Below are 24387 nucleotides of genomic sequence, written 5' to 3' on the forward strand. Positions count from 1 at the left end.
CTGTACCCATTCTGCAATCTGTTAATAAACTTTTCAATCAATTTCAATCAATTAGCAATAGAATGACAAACAGCAAGATGCATGTCATGATGTCAGCATGTATTGTGTTCAATTACACTTGCTTGACTTGCTCACAATATAAACACACAGTAATACAGTATGCTTTGTTTTATCAAGCGCGCACACACAGTGTTATATTAACAAACGCATTAATCAATAGTAACATATATCGCGCACGCACGCACACACACGACGCACACACGGTGTTATAACCAAATAACGCTCTGATTAACAAATAGTAATATATAGGTTTCTTTAGACTAGAATAAGCTAAATTAACTTACCGTCTCTGGAACGTTTAACGCTGGTCTGTAACGCTGTGACTGAGAAAAATGCATTTCAATAGTAATGTATATAAATTAAGAGCTTACTGATTGAGAGCTAAATCCACTGCCGACAGAAGAGACGCAATATTTACTTCCTAGTCCACGGCACTCTCTCTCTGCCTCTCTCTCATTTTGCCGAGGGCGGAGCTCGTCCAGCACGTTGTCACCAGCTGTATGAGAGCGCCCCCGCTGGTCATTGTTAACATTAACCACACCAAAACGACGTCATAACGGCAGGCAAACAGCTGTTCCAGGACTTTTCCCAGCTGTATCTGTATGTTTGGTGTAACTTGATGTGGTGTGTGTTTGGTGTATGTTTGGTGTAACTTGATGTGGTGTGTGTTTGGTGTAACTTGATGTGGTGTGTGTTTGGTGTAACTTGATGTGGTGTGTGTTTGGTGTAACTTGATGTGGTGTGTGTTTGGTGTAACTTGATGTGGTGTGTGTTTGGTGTAACTTGATGTGGTGTGTGTTTGGTGTAACTTGACGTGGTGTGTGTTTGGTGTAACTTGCTGTGGTGTATGTTTGGTGTATGTTTGGTGTAACTTGCTGTGGTGTATGTTTGGTGTGACTTGACGTGGTGTGTGTTTGGTGTAACTTGATGTGGTGTGTGTTTGGTGTAACTTGATGTGGTGTGTGTTTGGTGTAACTTGATGTGGTGTATGTTTGGTGTGTGTTTGGTGTATGTTTGGTGTAACTTGATGTGGTGTGTGTTTGGTGTATGTTTGGTGTAACTTGATGTGGTGTGTGTTTGGTGTAACTTGATGTGGTGTGTGTTTGGTGTAACTTGATGTGGTGTGTGTTTGGTGTAACTTGATGTGGTGTGTGTTTGGTGTAACTTGATGTGGTGTGTGTTTGGTGTAACTTGATGTGGTGTGTGTTTGGTGTAACTTGACGTGGTGTGTGTTTGGTGTAACTTGCTGTGGTGTATGTTTGGTGTATGTTTGGTGTAACTTGCTGTGGTGTATGTTTGGTGTGACTTGACGTGGTGTGTGTTTGGTGTAACTTGATGTGGTGTGTGTTTGGTGTAACTTGACGTGGTGTGTGTTTGGTGTAACTTGACGTGGTGTATGTTTGGTGTAACTTGATGTGGTGTGTGTTTGGTGTATGTTTGGTGTATGTTTGGTGTAACTTGACGTGGTGTATGTTTGGTGTGTGTTTGGTGTAACTTGATGTGGTGTGTGTTTGGTGTAACTTGACGTGGTGTATGTTTGGTGTATGTTTGGTGTATGTTTGGTGTATGTTTGGTGTATGTTTGGTGTAACTTGATGTGGTGTGTGTTTGGTGTATGTTTGGTGTAACTTGATGTGGTGTGTGTTTGGTGTAACTTGATGTGGTGTGTGTTTGGTGTAACTTGACGTGGTGTGTGTTTGGTGTAACTTGCTGTGGTGTATGTTTGGTGTATGTTTGGTGTAACTTGCTGTGGTGTGTGTTTGGTGTAACTTGATGTGGTGTGTGTTTGGTGGAACTTGACGTGGTGTGTGTTTGGTGTGACTTGACGTGGTGTGTGTTTGGTGTAACTTGATGTGGTGTGTGTTTGGTGTGACTTGATGTGGTGTGTGTTTGGTGTGACTTGACGTGGTGTATGTTTGGTGTAACTTGACGTGGTGTGTGTTTGGTGTGACTTGACGTGGTGTGTGTTTGGTGTGACTTGACGTGGTGTATGTTTGGTGTATGTTTGGTGTATGTTTGGTGTATGTTTGGTGTATGTTTGGTGTATGTTTGGTGTGACCCGCACGCCCCCTACTGGTCACGTGTCCTCATTGTGCGCACGCAGCCCGCTGACGCGTGTGAACGGGCTGCATTCTGCTTCAATGCAACTGTGTCCACGGAGATCTACAAGAACACAGAGAGTAGAGGAGATATAATAACCGGAGATGAGTGTTTGAGTAACGGCGCGCGGAGGCCACAGCGCACAGAGAAACACCGCGCGAAGGCCACGCCCTGGGAGACGGGCATCAGCGCAGCCAGAGGTGAAGAACAAAAGAAGAGGAGACTGGTGGTGGTGGGTTGGGGGGGGGGGGGGGGGGTGGAGGGATTATGCCGAGGGATGGAGAGCTGGAAGGGGAGGGAGTGATCAGTTGAAGGTCTGCAGGGTTTGGTTTGTCATTGTCAGCTTCTCCAAACAGCCCTGCAGAGCAACGCACACTTTGAAGTCTCACAGAGCCGCTTAAATCCTGCCTGAAAGGAGGCTGAGAACCGCAAGGCTGGGAGAAGAGACAGGAATTTAGAGAGATAGAGAGAGAGAGAGAGGAGAGATGGAAAGAGAGAACAGGAGAGAGAGAGAGAGAGACTCAGAGGAAAGGAGAAGGAGTAATCAGATGAAGGAGGGGAAGAGAAGTGAGGGAGAGAGAAGGTGAAGAGGAAGGAAGGAGCTATTTACAGGATGACAGACAGAAGGGCACAGAGTAAAAACGTGATTACGATACAGATATTGTATCATCTGTCTGTTACTCTACCATGGGGTCAGGATGTAGGAGCCGTAGCCCTGTTTCCTACTGACAGTGACAGTCGATCAGCAAGTGTCCTTCATACGGCACAGTCCATGCTGTCCTTCATACGGCATACAGCAGTTCTGGCTAGTTAGCCACGAAGATAATGCTGAATCAATGGCACCACGCTCCAGTCTGCACTGTGCTCTGAAAGCTCCAGCCTTCTTAGGGTGCACACTGTGGAGTTGGTTTCAGAGGTTTATTCCAGCGCCCGTACGGACTGGAGAATGGCGTCGTAAGGCGCTCTGGGTACCCGGCATTAAGAACAAATAAAGAACAGCGTGGATTGCGCTGAGAAACATCTCTCTACCGATCGACAACATCATAGTGCTAAGGATCCACAATTTGAAATGTGCCCTTTTTTTAAGTCCGATTTGTGAGACATACAGTAGATATCTTTCCCCTCATATCGCCGGACCCTACGATGTTCACTAAATTTAATACAGTCTAAGCAGACTGTTGGCTGTTATTTAGTCAAACGCAAACGAGAGAGATAAAGTGAGTCAGCAGTGAGGGGGAGGAGGGAGTCGCAGGACGACACGAGGAGACGGCAGGTTGTGTGTGTGTGTGTGTGGGGGGCGCTCTTGGTAAACAAATCCGATATGAGAAGACTCTTAGCAGAAGTGTATGAGTACTATGGCATATGAGACTAGCTGTCAGCAGGCTGTATGATGAGTAATACATTGAGTGGCTGTAACTTGAGTCAGTGTGATACAGCAGAAGCACATCGCTCCTGGAACGAACAGGGCTGGTTGTGGTCGGACTGGACGGCGCCATGTTTGCCCGCTGACGTCACGGTGAGGAATGAGTATAGGGGACAAAATGTCAGTAGCACAGCCTAATGCCTAGTGATGGGGCAACAGTGACTCAGGAGGTACAGCAGTCGTGTGGTAATCCGGAGGTTCCTGGTTCGATTCCCGGGGCAGCCTGTCGAAGTGTCCTTGAGCAAGACTCTTAACCCCTAACTGTAGAGCCATATGAAATCTGCGTTCACGGAATCCCGGACGGAATCACGGAATTGACCAATAAAAATGGAATCGACTGCAAAACGTGGAATATTGCAGAATTTGGCCTAATCTGGACTGAAATTCCGTTTTTGGGTGGAACGTTTGTTGCAAAGCAAACATGACCGGGGAGGCGGGGACCGCTGTGTGTTACACACGACACGCAGCAGTGTCCAAGCGTCTCGCTGCTTCGGTGTTAACGTTGTCAAGAAGCTAAGAAATTCCGCAATAAGCCCTAAATTCAGAGCAGAGCAGTATCCTAATGACTTTTATGCCTCCGGCGATGAGGTGTTTTGCAAATTCTATCAACGTACCGCAGACTGGACCCGCAAAAACACGTGCGGCACTATTGTGATTAAATAGCTATGTAACGTTACAGTACATAGGACTATAGATGGAAATGATAGCTTCTAGCTAAATCTGGTGCACCCATCCATTTGTTTAATGCAAATGATTGTCATTATACACTGCCCTTTATAAACGAAATAAACTAAACTAAAGGTGCCTAAATTATGCATTACTATATGTCATCACAATATAATATATATAGCTAGGCTACTGACATTGTCATTGTGATAATGTCAGTAGTAGCTGTATCTATTGTTTACACTTGAAATTTGTATTTTGTGTACATTTTTATTTTGTAAAATGTAACTATTTCTGAGTTGCAGCACTTAAAAACATTAAATGGACTGTTATATCTTATTCAATTGTGGACATTTATTCATTCCCACCTATTAGACACTATTTCTGATGGTAAAATTTGCACAACAAGCTAAATACAGAATTCTGAAATATTAAAACGGAAAAAATTTAATTTGGGAAAAAATCTAATGGAATTTGGGAAATAATAAAACGGATTTCATATGGCTCTACCTAACTGCTCCCGATGAGCAGGTTGGCACCTTGCATGGTCGCCTCCGCCGTCGGTGTGTGAATGTGTGAGTGAATGGGTAAAAATGTGAGTAACAAATTGTAAAGCGCTTTGGATAAAAGCGCTATATAAATGCCACCATTGGCATTTACCATTTAGTTATGGTTTGTTATTGGTGCCACGCATGATGGCAAATACAACGCACAATGGACCTGTTAATTGTAAGCCTTTTACACCTGCTTCCATGTGGCAATAATCTGTCGATTTTGTTGTTGGTATTCGAATGTCATTTGAATTTGCCTCATTTCAGCCTATTCATATTCAAATGGTCTTCCTCGGGAGAATTGACAGCCTGTCACTGGAATAACGCGTCACGACGGCACGTGAGCCTTAGAAGAGAAACGAACATGTCAGCGTTCTGTCTATGATTGGCCACATTGGGGCTCCTTTAGGGGCGGTTCTGTCTCTGATTGGCCACATTGGGGCTCCTTTAGGGCTGGTGGGGGTCCTTTAGGGGTGGTGGGGGTCCTTTAGGGGTGGTGTGGGTCCTTTAGGGGTGGTGGGGGTCCTTTAGGGGTGGTGTGGGTCCTTTAGGGGTGGTGTGGGTCCTTTAGGGTGGTGGGGGTCCTTTAGGGGTGGTGTGGGTCCTTTAGGGGTGGTGTGGGTCCTTTAGGGTGGTGGGGGTCCTTTAGGGGTGGTTGCAAACAGTCTATTGGCTACGAGTCGTTGGACAACCGATGCAATCCGATTCCTCTCCATTTTACACTGAACATTACGTCCCATCTGTGAAGAAGGAAGACGATCCTAGTTTCAGCCTGGTCTTCACCCAGTATCAGCTACTGGGTCCTGGGTATTTCTGTCGCTGGACGAGGGCACGCGGTGCCTGGTGCCTAATGTCTGATGTAACATGTTTAGTTGGATTAAAGCAGCAGTACTCATTAGCGATGTTCCGATACCATTTTTTCCTTTCCGATCCGATTCCGATACCTAAGCTTTGGGTATCGGCCGATACCGATACTTATCCGATACCAGTGCATACATAAAAAAAAACGATATTATATAAATTATTTATAATTTTTTTTTTTTTTTTTTAACGAATACTGTTTTATATATACTGTTTTTAGTAATACTAGAAAGTAATGGTATTTATTCAACAACAGGTGATTGTATAGATTTGTATTAGTATCATTAATCAATGAGTATGGGGCTTCAGCACTGCAGATATACCCTACTCCAATGATCCACACGGACATTATACGTTGCTGCACTCACTACCCACTGGCTCTGCAGATATACCCTACTCAGTCTGTCTACAAGGCTCCGTTTCAGTAGCAGTCGGATCTGTTGTGATTTTTGCACAATAAATATTCAACATTCTCTTTTGAGACTCCGCCTCAGACTCTTATCATTTGGCACTAAAAGCTAAACATTGTCACCGATATGGCTGTCCGCAACATGCCATTAATTGTGTACGCGAGGTGGTCTCAATGACGACGTCAACGTGAGCTAAGTTAGCATAGCATGAGCTGCCGGTATATGAAAAGACTGTAACGTTACTGGTGACATTGTGATTTAACGAATACTCCTTTGCCAACTTGCTGTACTTTGCTTGCAGGTCTGCAGCCATTATTGCTGGATTATATGAATAGCCCCAACTTTAGCCAAGGTAATGTTAAAGCTAGCTTTCGGTTAGCTGTTCAATGCTAATAACACCAGCCACCAAGCGAACCCATGAGCTCCCCGTCAACACCGCTCTGTCGGGACGATGACATTTAAGAAAGTATCTGCTGTTAAAATGACAAATGGCATTGACACTTTAATCGATTAAGCACCCGTTTGTTTTATAATGCTTACTCAACAGACCACAGTGTTGTTGATAAATTACGTCATATGGTATCGGAGCACAGCATTAGAGGGTACTCGCCGATACCGATACCAGCATTTTAGCCAGTATCGGCGGCTTTTCCGATACTGGTATCGGTATCGGAACAACTCTAGTACTCATTACTTGTGATTCCCTGCTCCAGCGGTTGATCTCTGTCTCTTGGTGCTTGCTTTGAAATACAGCCTTTAATTGACTCCTTCAGATCAAGAGCCATGTGTATGCTTTTAAGTTTTCAGAGTAATATATATATATACAGTATAATTATGTTTTTTTTTTTTTTTTTACTGTATCTATAATTAAGCATAGTTCATTTAATTTCATATTATCATACTTCAGAACATTGTTAGTACTAGTCTTATTTCAAATTGAATGTTTAGCTGCTATATGCTGTCGGTTTTACATGCCGGTTGATATAATATGATTCACTGATTACAGTTCACAAGAATCACCTTTTTTTTTTCCGTATGAATTTATAATGGGGAAGGGGATTTGAAGGCATATTAATATAAAAATATTCTATTGTAAAATCTTCGGTTAACCTATATCCTAAGCACCCCAAAACAAATAAAAGTCGTGCTCAAAATGTGATGCATCCTCTATAGATAATACTAATGGATAATACAGGCACTGCACACAAATCACAGCTAATTTGTTTGGCGTATCTCTCTCTCTCTCTTGCTATGTGCCTTCCTTTAGTGCTGCAGCAGACTGTTCTCTCTCTCTTGCTATGTGCCTTCCTTTAGTGCTGCAGCAGACTGTTCTCTCTCTCTCTATGTGCCTTCCTTTAGTGCTGCAGCAGACTGTTCTCTCTCTCTTGCTATGTGCCTTCCTTTAGTGCTGTAGCAGACTGTTCTCTCTCTCTTGCTGTGTGCCTTCCTTTAGTGCTGCAGCAGACTGTTCTCTCTCTCTATGTGCCTTCCTTTAGTGCTGTAGCAGACTGTTCTCTCTCTCTTGCTGTGTGCCTTCCTTTAGTGCTGCAGCAGACTGTTCTCTCTCTCTTGCTATGTGCCTTCCTTTAGTGCTGCAGCAGACTGTTCTCTCTCTCTCTCTATGTGCCTTCCTTTAGTGCTGCAGCAGACTGTTCTCTCTCTCTTGCTATGTGCCTTCCTTTAGTGCTGCAGCAGACTGTTCTCTCTCTCTTGCTGTGTGCCTTCCTTTAGTGCTGCAGCAGACTGTTCTCTCTCTCTTGCTATGTGCCTTCCTTTAGTGCTGTAGCAGACTGTTCTCTCTCTCTTGCTATGTGCCTTCCTTTAGTGCTGTAGCAGACTGTTCTCTCTCTCTTGCTATGTGCCTTCCTTTAGTGCTGTAGCAGACTGTTCTCTCTCTCTCTCTATGTGCCTTCCTTTAGTGCTGCAGCAGACTGTTCTCTCTCTCTTGCTATGTGCCTTCCTTTAGTGCTGTAGCAGACTGTTCTCTCTCTCTTGCTGTGTGCCTTCCTTTAGTGCTGTAGCAGACTGTTCTCTCTCTCTCTCTATGTGCCTTCCTTTAGTGCTGCAGCAGACTGTTCTCTCTCTCTTGCTATGTGCCTTCCTTTAGTGCTGTAGCAGACTGTTCTCTCTCTCTCTATGTGCCTTCCTTTAGTGCTGCAGCAGACTGTTCTCTCTCTCTCTATGTGCCTTCCTTTAGTGCTGTAGCAGACTGTTCTCTCTCTCTCTATGTGCCTTCCTTTAGTGCTGTAGCAGACTGTTCTCTCTCTCTCTATGTGCCTTCCTTTAGTGCTGCAGCAGACTGTTCTCTCTCTTGCTATGTGCCTTCCTTTAGTGCTGCAGCAGACTGTTCTCTCTCTCTATGTGCCTTCCTTTAGTGCTGTAGCAGACTGTTCTCTCTCTCTTGCTATGTGCCTTCCTTTAGTGCTGTAGCAGACTGTTCTCTCTCTCTTGCTATGTGCCTTCCTTTAGTGCTGTAGCAGACTGTTCTCTCTCTCTCTCTATGTGCCTTCCTTTAGTGCTGCAGCAGACTGTTCTCTCTCTCTTGCTATGTGCCTTCCTTTAGTGCTGTAGCAGACTGTTCTCTCTCTCTTGCTGTGTGCCTTCCTTTAGTGCTGTAGCAGACTGTTCTCTCTCTCTCTCTATGTGCCTTCCTTTAGTGCTGCAGCAGACTGTTCTCTCTCTCTTGCTATGTGCCTTCCTTTAGTGCTGTAGCAGACTGTTCTCTCTCTCTCTATGTGCCTTCCTTTAGTGCTGCAGCAGACTGTTCTCTCTCTCTCTATGTGCCTTCCTTTAGTGCTGTAGCAGACTGTTCTCTCTCTCTCTATGTGCCTTCCTTTAGTGCTGTAGCAGACTGTTCTCTCTCTCTCTATGTGCCTTCCTTTAGTGCTGCAGCAGACTGTTCTCTCTCTTGCTATGTGCCTTCCTTTAGTGCTGCAGCAGACTGTTCTCTCTCTCTATGTGCCTTCCTTTAGTGCTGCAGCAGACTGTTCTCTCTCTCTCTATGTGCCTTCCTTTAGTGCTGTAGCAGACTGTTCTCTCTCTCTCTATGTGCCTTCCTTTAGTGCTGCAGCAGACTGTTCTCTCTCTCTCTATGTGCCTTCCTTTAGTGCTGTAGCAGACTGTTCTCTCTCTCTCTCTATGTGCCTTCCTTTAGTGCTGTAACAGACTGTTCTCTCTCTCTATGTGCCTTCCTTTAGTGCTGCAGCAGACTGTTCTCTCTCTCTATGTGCCTTCCTTTAGTGCTGCAGCAGACTGTTCTCTCTCTCTCTTGCTATGTGCCTTCCTTTAGTGCTGCAGCAGACTGTTCTCTCTCTCTTGCTGTGTGCCTTCCTTTAGTGCTGCAGCAGACTGTTCTCTCTCTCTATGTGCCTTCCTTTAGTGCTGCAGCAGACTGTTCTCTCTCTCTCTATGTGCCTTCCTTTAGTGCTGCAGCAGACTGTTCTCTCTCTCTTGCTATGTGCCTTCCTTTAGTGCTGCAGCAGACTGTTCTCTCTCTCTCTATGTGCCTTCCTTTAGTGCTGTAGCAGACTGTTCTCTCTCTCTCTATGTGCCTTCCTTTAGTGCTGCAGCAGACTGTTCTCTCTCTCTCTCTATGTGCCTTCCTTTAGTGCTGCAGCAGACTGTTCTCTCTCTCTTGCTATGTGCCTTCCTTTAGTGCTGCAGCAGACTGTTCTCTCTCTCTCTCTATGTGCCTTCCTTTAGTGCTGTAGCAGACTGTTCTCTCTCTCTATGTGCCTTCCTTTAGTGCTGCAGCAGACTGTTCTCTCTCTCTCTTGCTATGTGCCTTCCTTTAGTGCTGCAGCAGACTGTTCTCTCTCTCTCTATGTGCCTTCCTTTAGTGCTGTAGCAGACTGTTCTCTCTCTCTCTATGTGCCTTCCTTTAGTGCTGCAGCAGACTGTTCTCTCTCTCTTGCTGTGTGCCTTCCTTTAGTGCTGCAGCAGACTGTTCTCTCTCTCTTGCTATGTGCCTTCCTTTAGTGCTGCAGCAGACTGTTCTCTCTCTCTCTCTATGTGCCTTCCTTTAGTGCTGCAGCAGACTGTTCTCTCTCTCTATGTGCCTTCCTTTAGTGCTGCAGCAGACTGTTCTCTCTCTCTTGCTGTGTGCCTTCCTTTAGTGCTGCAGCAGACTGTTCTCTCTCTCTCTTGCTATGTGCCTTCCTTTAGTGCTGCAGCAGACTGTTCTCTCTCTCTCTCTATGTGCCTTCCTTTAGTGCTGTAGCAGACTGTTCTCTCTCTCTTGCTGTGTGCCTTCCTTTAGTGCTGCAGCAGACTGTTCTCTCTCTCTCTATGTGCCTTCCTTTAGTGCTGCAGCAGACTGTTCTCTCTCTCTCTCTATGTGCCTTCCTTTAGTGCTGCAGCAGACTGTTCTCTCTCTCTTGCTATGTGCCTTCCTTTAGTGCTGTAGCAGACTGTTCTCTCTCTCTCTATGTGCCTTCCTTTAGTGCTGTAGCAGACTGTTCTCTCTCTCTCTATGTGCCTTCCTTTAGTGCTGCAGCAGACTGTTCTCTCTCTCTCTATGTGCCTTCCTTTAGTGCTGTAGCAGACTGTTCTCTCTCTCTTGCTATGTGCCTTCCTTTAGTGCTGCAGCAGACTGTTCTCTCTCTCTTGCTATGTGCCTTCCTTTAGTGCTGCAGCAGACTGTTCTCTCTCTCTCTATGTGCCTTCCTTTAGTGCTGCAGCAGACTGTTCTCTCTCTCTTGCTGTGTGCCTTCCTTTAGTGCTGCAGCAGACTGTTCTCTCTCTCTATGTGCCTTCCTTTAGTGCTGCAGCAGACTGTTCTCTCTCTCTCTATGTGCCTTCCTTTAGTGCTGCAGCAGACTGTTCTCTCTCTCTTGCTATGTGCCTTCCTTTAGTGCTGCAGCAGACTGTTCTCTCTCTCTATGTGCCTTCCTTTAGTGCTGTAGCAGACTGTTCTCTCTCTCTCTATGTGCCTTCCTTTAGTGCTGCAGCAGACTGTTCTCTCTCTCTTGCTGTGTGCTTTCCTTTAGTGCTGCAGCAGACTGTTCTCTCTCTCTCTATGTGCCTTCCTTTAGTGCTGCAGCAGACTGTTCTCTCTCTCTCTATGTGCCTTCCTTTAGTGCTGTAGCAGACTGTTCTCTCTCTCTCTATGTGCCTTCCTTTAGTGCTGCAGCAGACTGTTCTCTCTCTCTTGCTGTGTGCCTTCCTTTAGTGCTGCAGCAGACTGTTCTCTCTCTCTTGCTGTGTGCCTTCCTTTAGTGCTGCAGCAGACTGTTCTCTCTCTCTCTATGTGCCTTCCTTTAGTGCTGTAGCAGACTGTTCTCTCTCTCTCTCTATGTGCCTTCCTTTAGTGCTGCAGCAGACTGTTCTCTCTCTCTCTATGTGCCTTCCTTTAGTGCTGCAGCAGACTGTTCTCTCTCTCTTGCTATGTGCCTTCCTTTAGTGCTGCAGCAGACTGTTCTCTCTCTCTTGCTGTGTGCCTTCCTTTAGTGCTGCAGCAGACTGTTCTCTCTCTCTTGCTATGTGCCTTCCTTTAGTGCTGCAGCAGACTGTTCTCTCTCTCTTGCTATGTGCCTTCCTTTAGTGCTGCAGCAGACTGTTCTCTCTCTCTTGCTATGTGCCTTCCTTTAGTGCTGTAGCAGACTGTTCTCTCTCTCTTGCTATGTGCCTTCCTTTAGTGCTGCAGCAGACTGTTCTCTCTCTCTTGCTGTGTGCCTTCCTTTAGTGCTGTAGCAGACTGTTCTCTCTCTCTCTCTATGTGCCTTCCTTTAGTGCTGCAGCAGACTGTTCTCTCTCTCTTGCTGTGTGCCTTCCTTTAGTGCTGTAGCAGACTGTTCTCTCTCTCTCTATGTGCCTTCCTTTAGTGCTGTAGCAGACTGTTCTCTCTCTCTCTATGTGCCTTCCTTTAGTGCTGCAGCAGACTGTTCTCTCTCTCTTGCTGTGTGCCTTCCTTTAGTGCTGCAGCAGACTGTTCTCTCTCTCTCTCTATGTGCCTTCCTTTAGTGCTGCAGCAGACTGTTCTCTCTCTCTCTATGTGCCTTCCTTTAGTGCTGCAGCAGACTGTTCTCTCTCTCTTGCTATGTGCCTTCCTTTAGTGCTGCAGCAGACTGTTCTCTCTCTCTCTATGTGCCTTCCTTTAGTGCTGCAGCAGACTGTTCTCTCTCTCTCTATGTGCCTTCCTTTAGTGCTGCAGCAGACTGTTCTCTCTCTTGCTATGTGCCTTCCTTTAGTGCTGCAGCAGACTGTTCTCTCTCTCTATGTGCCTTCCTTTAGTGCTGCAGCAGACTGTTCTCTCTCTCTTGCTGTGTGCCTTCCTTTAGTGCTGCAGCAGACTGTTCTCTCTCTCTCTATGTGCCTTCCTTTAGTGCTGTAGCAGACTGTTCTCTCTCTCTCTCTATGTGCCTTCCTTTAGTGCTGCAGCAGACTGTTCTCTCTCTCTCTATGTGCCTTCCTTTAGTGCTGCAGCAGACTGTTCTCTCTCTCTCTATGTGCCTTCCTTTAGTGCTGCAGCAGACTGTTCTCTCTCTATGTGCCTTCCTTTAGTGCTGTAGCAGACTGTTCTCTCTCTCTTGCTATGTGCCTTCCTTTAGTGCTGTAGCAGACTGTTCTCTCTCTCTTGCTGTGTGCCTTCCTTTAGTGCTGCAGCAGACTGTTCTCTCTCTCTTGCTGTGTGCCTTCCTTTAGTGCTGCAGCAGACTGTTCTCTCTCTCTCTATGTGCCTTCCTTTAGTGCTGCAGCAGACTGTTCTCTCTCTCTCTATGTGCCTTCCTTTAGTGCTGCAGCAGACTGTTCTCTCTCTCTCTATGTGCCTTCCTTTAGTGCTGTAGCAGACTGTTCTCTCTCTCTTGCTATGTGCCTTCCTTTAGTGCTGTAGCAGACTGTTCTCTCTCTCTCTATGTGCCTTCCTTTAGTGCTGTAGCAGACTGTTCTCTCTCTCTTGCTATGTGCCTTCCTTTAGTGCTGCAGCAGACTGTTCTCTCTCTCTTGCTATGTGCCTTCCTTTAGTGCTGCAGCAGACTGTTCTCTCTCTCTCTATGTGCCTTCCTTTAGTGCTGCAGCAGACTGTTCTCTCTCTCTCTATGTGCCTTCCTTTAGTGCTGTAGCAGACTGTTCTCTCTCTCTTGCTATGTGCCTTCCTTTAGTGCTGTAGCAGACTGTTATCTCTCTCTTGCTGTGTGCCTTCCTTTAGTGCTGTAGCAGACTGTTCTCTCTCTCTTGCTGTGTGCCTTCCTTTAGTGCTGCAGCAGACTGTTCTCTCTCTCTCTATGTGCCTTCCTTTAGTGCTGTAGCAGACTGTTCTCTCTCTCTTGCTATGTGCCTTCCTTTAGTGCTGTAGCAGACTGTTCTCTCTCTCTTGCTATGTGCCTTCCTTTAGTGCTGCAGCAGACTGTTCTCTCTCTCTCTATGTGCCTTCCTTTAGTGCTGTAGCAGACTGTTCTCTCTCTCTCTATGTGCCTTCCTTTAGTGCTGTAGCAGACTGTTCTCTCTCTCTTGCTATGTGCCTTCCTTTAGTGCTGTAGCAGACTGTTCTCTCTCTCTTGCTGTGTGCCTTCCTTTAGTGCTGTAGCAGACTGTTCTCTCTCTCTTGCTGTGTGCCTTCCTTTAGTGCTGCAGCAGACTGTTCTCTCTCTCTCTCTATGTGCCTTCCTTTAGTGCTGTAGCAGACTGTTCTCTCTCTCTCTTGCTGTGTGCCTTCCTTTAGTGCTGCAGCAGACTGTTCTCTCTCTCTCTTGCTATGTGCCTTCCTTTAGTGCTGCAGCAGACTGTTCTCTCTCTCTATGTGCCTTCCTTTAGTGCTGCAGCAGACTGTTCTCTCTCTGTTGCTGTGTGCCTTCCTTTAGTGCTGCAGCAGACTGTTCTCTCTCTGTTGCTGTGTGCCTTCCTTTAGTGCTGCAGCAGACTGTTCTCTCTCTCTATTGCTGTGTGCCTTCCTTTAGTGCTGTAGCAGACTGTTCTCTCTCTCTTGCTATGTGCCTTCCTTTAGTGCTGCAGCAGACTGTTCTCTCTCTCTCTATGTGCCTTCCTTTAGTGCTGCAGCAGACTGTTCTCTCTCTCTCTATGTGCCTTCCTTTAGTGCTGCAGCAGACTGTTCTCTCTCTCTCTCTATGTGCCTTCCTTTAGTGCTGCAGCAGACTGTTCTCTCTCTCTCTATGTGCCTTCCTTTAGTGCTGCAGCAGACTGTTCTCTCTCTCTCTATGTGCCTTCCTTTAGTGCTGTAGCAGACTTCTCTCTCTCTCTATGTGCCTTCCTTTAGTGCTGCAGCAGACTGTTCTCTCTCTCTATGTGCCTTCCTTTAGTGCTGCAGCAGACTGTTCTCTCTCTCTCTATGTGCCTTCCTTTAGTGCTGCAGCAGACTGTTCTCTCTCTCTCTATGTGCCTTCCTTTAGTGCTGCAGCAGACTGTTCTCTCTCTCTTGCTGTGTGCCTTCCTTTAGTGCTGTAGCAGACTGTTCTCTCTCTCTTGCTGTGTGCCTTCCTTTAGTGCTGCAGCAGACTGTTCTCTCTCTCTTGCTGTGTGCCTTCCTTTAGTGCTGCAGCAGACTGTTCTCTCTCTCTCTATGTGCCTTCCTTTAGTGCTGCAGCAGACTGTTCTCTCTCTCTCTCTATGTGCCTTCCTTTAGTGCTGCAGCAGACTGTTCTCTCTCTCTATGTGCCTTCCTTTAGTGCTGCAGCAGACTGTTCTCTCTCTCTCTATGTGCCTTCCTTTAGTGCTGCAGCAGACTGTTCTCTCTCTCTCTATGTGCCTTCCTTTAGTGCTGTAGCAGACTGTTCTTTCTCTCTCTTGCTATGTGCCTTCCTTTAGTGCTGCAGCAGACTGTTCTCTCTCTCTCTATGTGCCTTCCTTTAGTGCTGCAGCAGACTGTTCTCTCTCTCTTGCTGTGTGCCTTCCTTTAGTGCTGCAGCAGACTGTTCTCTCTCTCTTGCTATGTGCCTTCCTTTAGTGCTGTAGCAGACTGTTCTCTCTCTCTTGCTGTGTGCCTTCCTTTAGTGCTGCAGCAGACTGTTCTCTCTCTCTCTATGTGCCTTCCTTTAGTGCTGCAGCAGACTGTTCTCTCTCTCTTGCTGTGTGCCTTCCTTTAGTGCTGCAGCAGACTGTTCTCTCTCTCTTGCTATGTGCCTTCCTTTAGTGCTGTAGCAGACTGTTCTCTCTCTCTCTTGCTATGTGCCTTCCTTTAGTGCTGCAGCAGACTGTTCTCTCTCTCTTGCTATGTGCCTTCCTTTAGTGCTGTAGCAGACTGTTCTCTCTCTCTCTATGTGCCTTCCTTTAGTGCTGCAGCAGACTGTTCTCTCTCTCTCTCTATGTGCCTTCCTTTAGTGCTGTAGCAGACTGTTCTCTCTCTCTCTCTATGTGCCTTCCTTTAGTGCTGTAGCAGACTGTTCTCTCTCTCTTGCTATGTGCCTTCCTTTAGTGCTGCAGCAGACTGTTCTCTCTCTCTCTCTCTCTATGTGCCTTCCTTTAGTGCTGCAGCAGACTGTTCTCTCTCTCTCTATGTGCCTTCCTTTAGTGCTGCAGCAGACTGTTCTCTCTCTCTCTATGTGCCTTCCTTTAGTGCTGTAGCAGACTGTTCTCTCTCTCTCTATGTGCCTTCCTTTAGTGCTGCAGCAGACTGTTCTCTCTCTCTCTATGTGCCTTCCTTTAGTGCTGCAGCAGACTGTTCTCTCTCTCTCTATGTGCCTTCCTTTAGTGCTGCAGCAGACTGTTCTCTCTCTCTCTATGTGCCTTCCTTTAGTGCTGCAGCAGACTGTTCTCTCTCTCTCTTGCTGTGTGCCTTCCTTTAGTGCTGCAGCAGACTGTTCTCTCTCTCTCTATGTGCCTTCCTTTAGTGCTGCAGCAGACTGTTCTCTCTCTCTCTCTATGTGCCTTCCTTTAGTGCTGTAGCAGACTGTTCTCTCTCTCTCTCTATGTGCCTTCCTTTAGTGCTGCAGCAGACTGTTCTCTCTCTCTTGCTGTGTGCCTTCCTTTAGTGCTGTAGCAGACTGTTCTCTCTCTCTCTCTATGTGCCTTCCTTTAGTGCTGCAGCAGACTGTTCTCTCTCTCTCTATGTGCCTTCCTTTAGTGCTGCAGCAGACTGTTCTCTCTCTCTCTATGTGCCTTCCTTTAGTGCTGCAGCAGACTGTTCTCTCTCTCTCTATGTGCCTTCCTTTAGTGCTGTAGCAGACTGTTCTCTCTCTCTTGCTATGTGCCTTCCTTTAGTGCTGCAGCAGACTGTTCTCTCTCTCTCTTGCTATGTGCCTTCCTTTAGTGCTGTAGCAGACTGTTCTCTCTCTCTTGCTATGTGCCTTCCTTTAGTGCTGTAGCAGACTGTTCTCTCTCTCTCTCTATGTGCCTTCCTTTAGTGCTGTAGCAGACTGTTCTCTCTCTCTCTATGTGCCTTCCTTTAGTGCTGCAGCAGACTGTTCTCTCTCTCTTGCTATGTGCCTTCCTTTAGTGCTGCAGCAGACTGTTCTCTCTCTCTATGTGCCTTCCTTTAGTGCTGTAGCAGACTGTTCTCTCTCTCTATGTGCCTTCCTTTAGTGCTGTAGCAGACTGTTCTCTCTCTCTCTATGTGCCTTCCTTTAGTGCTGTAGCAGACTGTTCTCTCTCTCTCTCTATGTGCCTTCCTTTAGTGCTGCAGCAGACTGTTCTCTCTCTCTTGCTATGTGCCTTCCTTTAGTGCTGCAGCAGACTGTTCTCTCTCTCTCTATGTGCCTTCCTTTAGTGCTGTAGCAGACTGTTCTCTCTCTCTCTATGTGCCTTCCTTTAGTGCTGCAGCAGACTGTTCTCTCTCTCTCTCTATGTGCCTTCCTTTAGTGCTGTAGCAGACTGTTCTCTCTCTCTTGCTGTGTGCCTTCCTTTAGTGCTGCAGCAGACTGTTCTCTCTCTCTCTATGTGCCTTCCTTTAGTGCTGCAGCAGACTGTTCTCTCTCTCTCTATGTGCCTTCCTTTAGTGCTGTAGCAGACTGTTCTCTCTCTCTTGCTATGTGCCTTCCTTTAGTGCTGTAGCAGACTGTTCTCTCTCTCTATGTGCCTTCCTTTAGTGCTGTAGCAGACTGTTCTCTCTCTCTTGCTATGTGCCTTCCTTTAGTGCTGCAGCAGACTGTTCTCTCTCTCTTGCTATGTGCCTTCCTTTAGTGCTGCAGCAGACTGTTCTCTCTCTCTCTATGTGCCTTCCTTTAGTGCTGTAGCAGACTGTTCTCTCTCTCTCTATGTGCCTTCCTTTAGTGCTGCAGCAGACTGTTCTCTCTCTCTTGCTATGTGCCTTCCTTTAGTGCTGCAGCAGACTGTTCTCTCTCTCTCTATGTGCCTTCCTTTAGTGCTGTAGCAGACTGTTCTCTCTCTCTTGCTATGTGCCTTCCTTTAGTGCTGCAGCAGACTGTTCTCTCTCTCTTGCTATGTGCCTTCCTTTAGTGCTGCAGCAGACTGTTCTCTCTCTCTTGCTATGTGCCTTCCTTTAGTGCTGTAGCAGACTGTTCTCTCTCTCTTGCTATGTGCCTTCCTTTAGTGCTGCAGCAGACTGTTCTCTCTCTCTTGCTATGTGCCTTCCTTTAGTGCTGTAGCAGACTGTTCTCTCTCTCTATGTGCCTTCCTTTAGTGCTGCAGCAGACTGTTCTCTCTCTCTCTGTGTGCCTTCCTTTAGTGCTGTAGCAGACTGTTCTCTCTCTCTCTATGTGCCTTCCTTTAGTGCTGCAGCAGACTGTTCTCTCTCTCTTGCTATGTGCCTTCCTTTAGTGCTGCAGCAGACTGTTCTCTCTCTCTCTCTATGTGCCTTCCTTTAGTGCTGCAGCAGACTGTTCTCTCTCTCTTGCTATGTGCCTTCCTTTAGTGCTGCAGCAGACTGTTCTCTCTCTCTCTTGCTATGTGCCTTCCTTTAGTGCTGCAGCAGACTGTTCTCTCTCTCTCTATGTGCCTTCCTTTAGTGCTGCAGCAGACTGTTCTCTCTCTCTCTATGTGCCTTCCTTTAGTGCTGTAGCAGACTGTTCTCTCTCTCTTGCTATGTGCCTTCCTTTAGTGCTGCAGCAGACTGTTCTCTCTCTCTCTCTATGTGCCTTCCTTTAGTGCTGCAGCAGACTGTTCTCTCTCTCTCTATGTGCCTTCCTTTAGTGCTGTAGCAGACTGTTCTCTCTCTCTCTATGTGCCTTCCTTTAGTGCTGTAGCAGACTGTTCTCTCTCTCTCTATGTGCCTTCCTTTAGTGCTGTAGCAGACTGTTCTCTCTCTCTTGCTGTGTGCCTTCCTTTAGTGCTGCAGCAGACTGTTCTCTCTCTCTTGCTGTGTGCCTTCCTTTAGTGCTGCAGCAGACTGTTCTCTCTCTCTTGCTATGTGCCTTCCTTTAGTGCTGCAGCAGACTGTTCTCTCTCTCTCTATGTGCCTTCCTTTAGTGCTGTAGCAGACTGTTCTCTCTCTCTCTATGTGCCTTCCTTTAGTGCTGCAGCAGACTGTTCTCTCTCTCTCTATGTGCCTTCCTTTAGTGCTGCAGCAGACTGTTCTCTCTCTCTCTATGTGCCTTCCTTTAGTGCTGCAGCAGACTGTTCTCTCTCTCTCTATGTGCCTTCCTTTAGTGCTGCAGCAGACTGTTCTCTCTCTCTCTATGTGCCTTCCTTTAGTGCTGTAGCAGACTGTTCTCTCTCTTGCTATGTGCCTTCCTTTAGTGCTGCAGCAGACTGTTCTCTCTCTCTATGTGCCTTCCTTTAGTGCTGTAGCAGACTGTTCTCTCTCTCTCTATGTGCCTTCCTTTAGTGCTGCAGCAGACTGTTCTCTCTCTCTCTATGTGCCTTCCTTTAGTGCTGCAGCAGACTGTTCTCTCTCTCTTGCTATGTGCCTTCCTTTAGTGCTGCAGCAGACTGTTCTCTCTCTCTCTATGTGCCTTCCTTTAGTGCTGCAGCAGACTGTTCTCTCTCTCTTGCTATGTGCCTTCCTTTAGTGCTGCAGCAGACTGTTCTCTCTCTCTCTATGTGCCTTCCTTTAGTGCTGCAGCAGACTGTTCTCTCTCTCTCTATGTGCCTTCCTTTAGTGCTGCAGCAGACTGTTCTCTCTCTCTCTCTCTATGTGCCTTCCTTTAGTGCTGCAGCAGACTGTTCTCTCTCTCTCTCTCTCTATGTGCCTTCCTTTAGTGCTGCAGCAGACTGTTCTCTCTCTCTCTATGTGCCTTCCTTTAGTGCTGCAGCAGACTGTTCTCTCTCTCTTGCTGTGTGCCTTCCTTTAGTGCTGCAGCAGACTGTTCTGAGTAACAGAGTAACTCGGAACAAAGGTAGCAAGTTGAATGAATGATCTTTATTGTCATTGTCACAGGTACAACACAATTTAAAATGCAGCCCTAGGTGCTAACAGTTAACACAGTCCTAAATAATAACAACAAAGGTTCTAAAAATAATACACAGTCCTAAAATAATAAAAACAAGAGTGAGACATAAATAGGGGGGATATGAAACTAAAATTGCACTATTCCCTTGGTGTGTGTGTGTGTGTGTGTGTGTGTGTGTGTGTGTGTGTGTTGCCCCGTTGTTTCTTGTATTATATTGCAGAGGAGATTGTTTTGCTCTAAATCTTAGCCGAGTTTAGTGCACTTATGGCCCTGGGGTAGAAACTGAACTGGTCCGGTTGGGCATGACACTGAAACGCCTGCCCGTTAGCAAGCAAGCTAATATACTCTAGTTAGCGTCACTGTTAACCAATTACAACGACTTGTACGTTGGCTTCAGTCATCATCTTGATCTGAAACCTCTCCGGGAGTTGATCAGTCATTCTGATCCACTTTGGCTGTTTGATGCTGCTCTTATTGAATTGAAATCCCATTTGACTGAAGCGGAAAATTAAATCATACATTTTAAATGTTTTTGTATGAGCTCTGGAGTGAAATGGAAACATCAACATGGAAATAGTTCAAATTAACTTGAGTATCAGGATCATCAAATACACACACCACCACACACGCATACAAACATGCATTCATACGAACACACACAAATAAATACACATTCATACAAACACACATTCATACAAACGCACATAAATAAATGCAGTCCATTTGTCTATTAACCATCGCTTTGCCTCCTCACTGAAATCAGTCTGCTAAGGTTTGTTAATTTTTCAACCAGATAACCTTTTATAGGCTCGATCTCTCTATATCTCTCTCTCTATCTGCCTCTGTCTGACTGTGGGTGACTGTCACTCAAAGCGCTTATGGGCGGAGCCCAGCCCAAAACAGCTTGAAATCTTGAAGTGGAAAAATGCTGCTTTAGAGTACTTGATTAGAAATACAAAACAATGATTTTTTTTTTTAAATGTTCCATAGACACACAGGAATTGTGTAAAGTTGCCCAAATAGTGAAAGGAATAGCAAGACATGTCCCCTTTAAATATTTAACATTAGCATAGTTCATGCTGTCCTCTTCTAGAGCCATATGAAATCCGTTTTATTATTTTCCAAATTCCATAATTTTTTTTCCCAAATTCCGTTTTTTCCGTTTTAATATTTCAGAATTCTGTATTTTGCTTTTTATGCTCATTTTACCATCAGAAATAGTGTCTAATAAGTGGGAATGAATAAATGTCCACAATTGAATATGATATAACAGTCCATTTAATGTTTTTAAGTGCTGCAACTCAGAAATACAGTTCAATTTTACACAATACTTTTCAAATAATATTGTGACAAAATAAAAATACACATTTCAAGTGTAAACAATAGATACAGCTACTACTGACATTATCACAATGACAATGTCGGTAGCCTAGCTATATCTATTATATTGTGATGAAATATAGTAATGCATAATTTAGGCACCTTTAGTTTAGTTTATTTCGTTTATAAAGGGCAGTGTATAATGACAATCGTTTGCATTAAACAAATGGATGAGTGCACCAGATTTAGCAAGAAGCTATCATTTCCATCTATAGTCCTATGTACTGTAACATTTCATAGCTATTTAAGTTTATTTAGTTTATAAAGGACAGTGTATAATGACAATCGTTTGCATTAAACAAATGGATGGGTGCACTAGATTTAGCAAGAAGCTATCATGTCCTAACTTTATAGCTATTTAATCACAATAGTGTCGCAAGTGTTTTTGTGGCTCCAGTCCACGGAACGTTGACATAATTTGCAAAACACCTTATCGCCGGAGGCATAAAAGTCATTAGGATACTGTTCTGCTCTGAATTGAGGGCTTATTGGGGAATTGTTTAGCTTCTTGACGATGTTAACACTGAAGCAGCCAGACGCTTGAGCACCGCTGTGTTGTGTGTAACACGCTGTAGAGTCCCCGCCTCCCCGGTCGCGTGTGCACCAAACGTTCCACCCAAAAACGAAATTTCAGTCCAGATTAGGCCAAATTCTGCAATATTCCACGTTTTGCAGTTGATTCCATTTTTATTGGTTAATTCCGCGATTCCGTCCGCGATTCCGTGAACGCGGATTTCATATGGCTCTAACCTCTTCTCCCTGGAGATGAACACTCAACACAGCATGTTCATCTGAGCGTCCTCACAACCCTCACTGTGGTACACACGAACACACACACACACACACACACACACACACACACACACACACACACACACACACACACACACACACACACACACACATGCACGTACACTCACACTAATGACAGTAAATTAAAAAAAAGGGAGGGACGGAGGAGTGAGTTACTGAGAGAGAGGGAGGGAGAGAGATGAAGATAAAGGGAGGATGAGAGGGGGAGGAGAGAGAGAGGGATGGATAGAGGGAGGGAGGGTGCAGGGAGTGGGATGGAGATAAAGGGAGGATGAGAGGGGGAGGAGAGAGAGAGGGATGGAGAGAGATGAAGATAAAGGGAGGATGAGAGGGGGAGGAGAGAGAGAGGGAGGGAGAGAGATGAAGATAAAGGGATGATGAGGGGGAGGAGAGAGAGAGGGATGGAGAGAGGGAGGGAGGGTGCAGGGAGTGGGATGAAGATAAAGGGAGGATGAGAGGGGGAGGAGAGAGAGAGGGATGGAGAGAGATGAAGATAAAGGGAGGATGAGAGGGGGATGAAAGAGAGAGGGATGGAGAGAGATGAAGATAAATGGAGGATGAGAGGGGGATGAGAGAGAGAGGGAGGGAGAGAGATGAAGATAAAGGGAGGATGAGAGGGGGAGGAGAGAGAGAGGGAGGGAGAGAGATGAAGATAAAGGGATGATGAGAGGGGGAGGAGAGAGAGAGGGATGGAGAGAGATGAAGATAAAGGGAGGATGAGAGGGGGAGGAGAGAGAGAGGGATGGAGAGAGGGAGGGAGGGTGCAGGGAGTGGGATGCAGAGAGAGAGGGATGGAGATAGAGGGATGAAGAGGGAGAGAGAGAGGGATGGAGAGAGGGAGGGAGGGTGCAGGGAGTGGGATGCAGAGAGAGAGGGATGGAGATAGAGGGATGAAGAGGGAGAGAGAGAGGGATGGAGAGGAAGAAAGGGATGACAAGAGAGAGAGAGAGGGAGGGAGATGAAGGAAGGAAGAGACTCTCACCTTGCAAGGAACATGATCCTTGCCATGAAGTCCTGTCTGTCCTGTCCGATCCGTGTCGACTCGTATAACATTGATAATAATAACTGATGTTTCAAATATGCATGTCATTATAAATAATAGATCTACAAGCAATAACTTAGGGATAGTCACTAATAGTCAGAGCAGCTTAGTAATGGTTCAGACTACAATTCGTACAGCATTAGCTACTATCTCTAATGTAGGCACAGTCCCCATAAAATCATCTCTTGCTACACCTTCTAAATGTGCAATTATTTCACCTGAATCCACAGTCAATCTGAATTTACTTACTTTAAACAAATGAAATGGCCTGGGTTTTATACATTTTAAATGTGAGGAGTATATTGCAACATCAAAAACGACTGTAGATAAAGATCCTGGTGTAATAGTAATAACAAAATCGTGGTTAAATAAATCTCACGATGACTCCTCCGTTGCACTAAGCCATTATAATGTATTTAGAATAGATGGAGTTAGAAGGGGGGTGGGGTGGAAACTTGTTTTTCTGTTACCATTCTACATGCAATCACTATTGCCAAATGTTGTGAAATGCTTGTTTAAATCTTTTTACTTGGGCACAAATAATTCACTAATTGTCATTGGAGTGTATAGGCCGCCATCGGCTGATGCTAGCTGCTCAAGTTTCAAGTTCAAGTTTCAAGTTTCTTTAATAGTTGTCATACAGAAGTACAGAATACTTTCATACAAAATGCTTCTTACTGTTACGCTCCAGAGACTGTGCTAGACAAGATAAGTATCAAATAACATAGTATAGCATGTAATTTAGAAGAAGAAAATGAGGTCACAGTGTTCGGTATAGACATAATTATGTACAATGTTCTGAGTTACCATATAATATACAATACTATGCAGTGTACTAATGTACAGTACTATATAGTGCAAAGCAGAAATGGGATGAGGTACAATTTAGGTACAATTTACAGTAAGGTGTACGAGTTGTAGTGCAATCCTTCATCAATAAATATCTCTGCTCTGTTGATAAAATAGCAAATGTTTTATCTCTGTATCTTTCCTGAAACTGAAATGCTCATAATGGGTGACTTTAATTTAGATTGGCTGGCTAGTAATTCTGGGGGTGGTGGGATTCGCTGGTTTCCTTGTGGTGGCTATAGGTCGCCAGGTTTGGGGGAGAGGGTCCGCCCCGCCGGGGTGGCATCCCCGTCGCCGTGCATGGCGGTGTGAGTTTGTGTTTTCCTTCGGCATGGCACGCTTTATCGGGGGGGGGGGGGGTGTTGTCTTGGATGGGGATGTGTGGGGTGTTTGGGGGACTGGCTGTTTCAGGGGGGTTCACAAGCAACATTGTACGTATTGTACTTATTTTATGCCTATTCTTATGTCTGCACGTTTACGTTGCACTACTTATATTGTCTTTTATACCTATTCTTATGTCTTAACTATTCTTAATTGTTTTTATTCTGTCAACTACTGTATATGCAGATTTTTATGCCTATGTTCATTTTATATATATATATATATATATATATATATATATATATATATATATATATATATATATATATATAATTACTGTGGGGCACTCTGGACTCCGGCCCATGTATGAAAAGTGCTATATAGACTCATATTATTGAGTTATTCATATTTATTATTATTATTATATTGTAAAAAAAAAAAGAAAAATGCATTGAAGTGTCTCGACGACATTGAAAAGGAGGGTGAATAACTGAAAGAATGAGAGGAAGAGAGAGGGATGAAGGAATATAGATGAAGAGGGAGGGAGGGAGGAGAAGGACATGGAGAGAAAGAGAGAGGGAGGGAGGAGAAGGACATGGAGAGAAAGAGAGAGGGAGGGAGGAGAATGACATGGAGAGAAAGAGAGAGGGAGGGAGGAGAAGGACATGGAGAGA

At 45.4% G+C, this 24387-nt stretch overlaps 1 protein-coding gene across 1 annotated transcript in view; it reads left to right on the forward strand.

Annotated features, from left to right (window-relative positions):
* The window catches only part of igsf3 (immunoglobulin superfamily, member 3), a 468209-nt gene that overhangs the window by 114973 nt on the left and 328849 nt on the right, over window positions 1-24387 (forward strand). The gene's annotated exons all lie outside the window — the stretch shown is intronic.

This window comes from Notolepis coatsorum (assembly GCF_963971535.1).
Source record: "Notolepis coatsorum genome assembly, chromosome: 3".
Taxonomy (NCBI): domain Eukaryota; kingdom Metazoa; phylum Chordata; class Actinopteri; order Aulopiformes; family Paralepididae; genus Notolepis; species Notolepis coatsorum.